Raw genomic sequence first — 5852 nt, forward strand, 5'->3', positions numbered from 1 at the left:
CTATTTCTTTGTTTTTGGACGGGCCTTGTTGACTTGTTGTCCAATTCTACATTACCTCGACCACTCTTGTTGTTCCGTTACGGTTGTCATGGTGATGCGCTGTAAGCCTCTCCTCTGCGCCTGTAGTACCTCTTGTTTCTCTGCAACGTCTCTGTGTCGTAGCTTTTGATTCGCTTTTCTACCAGATGGAGAAACACAGGACTGCTCATTTATACCTGTCCAAAACAATTATAACCTGACAATCTGGATGCCATTACATACTGATGATAATAAAGAAACCTGTAAACATTCGTGTGACGACTCTGAGACTTCATTTACTCCTGAGGAGATAGAACCCACCAGGGACTTTTCCCTTTCAATTCAGTCAATTATTTAGGAAATATATTATTTGAAAAATGTCTTTTCATTGGAATTGGAATGTCAGTTTACTTACTTCCTGAATTGAGGAAACACAGCCAATGGGAACAAGGTCTTTCCGGCAGGTTCCGCTCAATTTCCAAGTGAACCTGGCTGAGTTAGGGTCATTCTCTCTCAGCTGCATCATAGCCATAACCATGCCCATCTCTTCCTTCACGTCATTCCCTGAAAACTGCATGAAACACGCAGATCAATGCCAAATAACATAACCATAGAATAACCAGCATAATGCCATTAAGCAGATGCCTTTATCCAAAGCGACTTTTAGTACAATGAGTTCAGAGTATACATTTGTAGTATATACCGGTATATGGTCCCAGCAGGAAGCAGACATCCAACTTAAGTGTTGCTAGCGCCATGCATGCTCTACCAGCTCTACCTCTCAGGACCACTAGGAAATGGATGCATTATAAACCTGATTGAACCCAAAGGCCAGACATGACATAAAACCAATTTTGGGGCACCTGGATGGTGTAGCTCACTAAGGCGCATGCCACGTAATCGCAGGGTTCCTGGTTCGATTCGAACTATCTTGCATGTGATCCCTCCTCTCTCTCTCACCCATCCTTCCTGATCTACTGTCTCTATCCCAATAAAGCAGAAATGCCCTAAAATATATATATATAAATAAAACCAATGTTTTCTACCACCTTGATAGATATGCACTGTATGTAACACGTGTCATAACGAATACACAAAATAACAAAAACACATACCACTCAAAGACCCCTTCCACGTAATGAATACCTGCCTGAGATGTCTCTCCAATAACATGTACTACAACATCTACCTCTCTCTGATAACATGTAGTCCAGCTGATCCTCAGTGTGTATGAGAGCCATACAGTAGTGAGACCATAAATCCTCTTGGCATAAACCAATTTTCTAATTAGGTTACTAAGATCAAAACATTTGAGTTATGTAACGTTTTTTTGTTTAGTTTTTTAACATGTTTTTAGGGCATTTCTGCTTTTTTTGCGATAGAGACAGTAGAGATTGACGGATGGGTGAGTGAGAGGAGGGATGACATGCAGGATATGTTGATGGACAGAATCGAACTGGGGATCCTGCGATTACATGGCTGACACCTTAGTGTGCTACGCCACCAACCTCCACGAGATATGTGATGTTGACAGAATTGGAGAGGTTTGAAACAAATTGACAGGTTACTTAACCAGGAACGTCTGTTCAGTAGAAAGGACTCTTGTGCAATAGCAGGCCCCTCTCTCTGTGACACACTGCTGTGCTGTTATGCCATTCCGGCAATGATGAACCCGGGTGCCATTTTGGCTCTGAGCCTTGCAGTCTCTCAGCCTGGCTGTCTGCAACACAGAAATAGAATTAGAGAGTGTGTCTGTGTCTCTGAGAATGGGGAGATCTTATGAAAGACACATGAGCGACGGGTGGTCTTCCCTTCAGGGCCGCAGGGCTGGGGTCTCTGACGGCACACAGCAGGGGTCATACCGAGTGCGAGCCCTCTGAGTCATCCTCCCTCCTCTCCAAACTTACTTGACCTTTCACCCGGGAAGCACTTACACTGTCACTCTAGCCAGACCCTCCCTCTCCGATGCGCGCAGACATATTTACAGCCCCTTTTAAAACGTCACATCCACCCCTGGAAAATATTTTAAAAATGCCAAACCGAAGATACCTCCGTCGTAAAGAACGAGGGATAAAAAGCGGAGTGGTGCTAATAAAGGAGAAGCTCGGCATCGAAGACGTCTCGTGGAGTGAATCCCTCGCAGGGCTGGGGGCGGAGGAGGGGGTTGAAAGGGGAGCGGCTGGGCCTCCTAAATCAGTGACCTGCGAGGTTTACAGGACCCCCAACCCCCCTCCCCCCGCCGCCCCCCCCACCCCCCTCCAACCCTCCTCATACATACCTCCTCCTGGACCATTTGTTTTTCCACCAAACTCAATTAATGGTATCAAAAGCAAGGCCAGCCTGGACTTCAGAGGGACAAGTTAAAGCAGAGATGGAGATAAAGAAGATGAAAGAGGAAGCAGCTTGCTTCAGTTCAGCTCTGGGTCCCTTATGAAGGAGGGAGGGAGGGAGGGTCGGGGGGGGGGTAAAGTTAGTTCTCCAAAGGAGGGAGGAAGGACATACCACCACCCCCTTCCACCCCCCACCCCACCCTCATCCTCCTAAGATGCCAACAAAACAAGAGTCACCTCATCAAAGAGCATCCTCAGAATTCACACAAACGATAACTAGTGTAGGAGGTGGGTGTATGGTAGGTATGGTAGAGGTGTGGAGGAGGTGAGTGTATGGTAGGGGTGTGTAGGAGGTGAGTGTATGGTAGGGGTGTGCCCTAAGTACCAAACATTTGACTCATTATGGATTCCGGGTAATTTCCAGATATGACCATCATGCGATCAGTTTGATTATTGATTACTTCAATAATCCGTTATTAAGGAGGATTCCTTTTGATCGCAAAATAATGCCGCCTACGGCCAGTTTAGCATTAACCAATGGGAGACGTGCGCGATGTGCACGCTGCGATTTATGAGGTTAGGAAGTAGTGACAGGTGCTCGCTAACATGCCTTCTGATTGACTTCAAAACAACACCCCAGCCATTAGTTAAAGCATTTAAAATCGCATTTCTGGTCGTCATCCGAGTATCATTTACAGATACAAGTACGGATACGAGCATAATGAGATTGGTGCATCCCCTAGTGGTCTGGGGTCTAACCATAGACATCCCAGTTAGCTAGCTGTACGTTCCCCCCTGTACTCCCGACTCCCATGGATGAACAAGGGGGTACAGCCCAGGCTTCATCTGAAGAGGAGGAACAGCGTTACCCCCCCAGAGAAGTGTGAAGGGCAGGGTTCGAACCGGGGTCTCCCACGCGGGAGACACAAGCGTCTACCATGAGGCCGAAAGGGCATCCTCAAGGTCCGAGGGTGACACTTAGTTGACATGACTCAGACAGGGCTTACCTACCATCACCAGAGCGCGATTGCAGTTCACCTCCGCTACAGACGCACGTCCATCGCCTGTGTTGACCTTATGACCTTACGTCATAAGAGTCCATCAAGTTTTTTTTTTAGACCGAAACATGTCAGGTTAATAATGACACTCTCTCACAACAGAACAGAGCGGAGCGGTGTGATGTGTGTCAACTCCCAGCGTGGCGGCCGGTGCCCCCAGTGCAATCTGGGACATGGGTTGTGGGTCTCAGTGGGATCTGGGTTCGATAGACAAAAGGAGCCAATCGTTGCCGGCATCTCCAGAGGGGTGGGACAAACAAAAACACAGAGGAAGAGAGAGAGAAAGGGAGAGAGAGAGAGAGAGAGAGAGAAAGGGAGAGAGTGAGAGAGAGAAAGGGAGAGAGAGAGAGAGAAAGGGAGAGCTCCTATCTGAGATGATCAAATCAACGATAGAATCTCCAGCATCCCAGAGGAGTTGGAACAGAGAACAGAATCACTGAAAGAGCCGACCACACACACCCACTGACATAGTACACACTACACTCCATAGTACACACTACATTCCATAGAACACACTACACTCCATAGAACACACTACACTCCATAGTACACACTACACTCCATAGAACACACACTACTACATTTCGTTGTCTCAGTACTTGTAATCTGTGCAATGACAATAAAGTTGAATCTAATCTAATCTAATTTAATACACACACACACACACACACACACTGCACACACACACACTACACATTTACATTTACATTTTTGGCATTTAGCAGACGCCTTATTCCAAAGCGACTTACAATCAATACATTTGAATACTAAGCATGTGAATCAGCAGTCCACTATTCGTTGCAGGAAGAGTACTCTAGCTCGGGCCCGGGGCCACTGATAGAAGGAAAAACTTTCTCCCTATTATCGCCTTCTACTAAAACTTTTATTTATTTTTATTTTTTTTATTTTTTTTTACTGGAGAAACTGAGAAACAGTACAAGGGGGGCAGTAGAAGTTCTTAGGGACACAGTAGAGGGGAAAGCGGGTGTCTTTAGGAGACGTAGTGGTGAGGGTCAGAAGATGTCCCAGGAGGAGCAGTTAAGATGTAACCTGAAGAGATGGGTCTTCAGTCTACGAACAGTCTACACACACACACATGCACACACACACACACACACACACACACACACACACACACACACACGCGCGCACGCACACACACACACACACACACACACACACGCACACACACTGCTCATAGTAAGTGTATAGTAAATGTGTCAGAGGAGTTTTAGTTCCCACCCTCGAGTTATGAAACAGGGTGGGTGATACTGGTGATACTGGTGTTACTCGTGATAACTCTCTAACAATATTTTGTTTTGTTTTTACTCTTTACTTACTTACTTATTTATTTACTTACTTACTTACTTAGACAAATGTATTTGTTGTAAGTCGCTTTGGATAAAGGTGTCTGCTAGATGTCTAAAATGTAAATGTAATGTAAATGGATGTTGATCATAGTGCTAATGCTAGAATCAGCCATGATAGAAATGCTCTAAATTACTGTATTATGTATTATATTATATGTTGTATTATGTAAAGCTGTTCATTTTGCATTTACATTACATTTTAGACATTTAGCAGACACCTTCATCCAAAGCGACTTACAACAAGAACATTTGTCTAAGCAAGTGAATCATCTATCCATCAGTCAATCGTAAGAAGAGGTGATCTATGCTATGACCAAGGGGCCATTGGCAGTTCCAATGCTAGAAGAAGGAAGAATGACTTTTCTTTTTTTTCCTTTCCTCCTGCATGCAGGTAACTTTGTCTCGTCTGCATGCAGCAGAATTACATCTCCAACACTAGAACAAAACAGGAAGAGAAAGACATAACAGGAAACACTTATGGGGATTTATTATGACCAACTGGGGGGACATCTAGCACACACACACATTACACACACATTCACGCACACACACACACGCACTCAAGTGCTCACACACACATTCGCACACCTACACATACACATACACATACACACACACTCGCTCACGCACACGCACACACACAGTTCCATATTAGACTGTAAGAACATGCTGACACACGGATCATTCTGTCTGAAAAGTGGGACATCCTCCAGCCCCCCCCCGCCACCCCCCAGGACAGGTCCCATTCAGACCCCTTTTCTTCTCCTGTCTGAGGCAGACAAATTCATCCCTCTTGTCTCTGAACAATCAGCCCTTTTCTTCTGCCTGTTGCTCCAATGAGTGAGAGAGAGAGAGAGAGAGAGAGAGAGAGAGGGGAAGAGAAAGAGAAAGAGATAGAGAGAGTGAGCTGGCATTCTCTCTCTCTCTCACACACACACACACACACACACACACACACACACACACACACTGAGAGGCAGGTCCAGGCGCTAGGCTAACGTCCTGTGTGTGTGCGGGCCCCTGGGACTGGGCGTCTGGGCCCTGCTATCCTGTGTCACGCCTGACAAAAGAGCCCA

This window comes from Nansenia antarctica (assembly GCF_963989245.1).
Source record: "Nansenia antarctica genome assembly, chromosome: 18".
NCBI lineage: Eukaryota > Metazoa > Chordata > Actinopteri > Argentiniformes > Microstomatidae > Nansenia > Nansenia antarctica.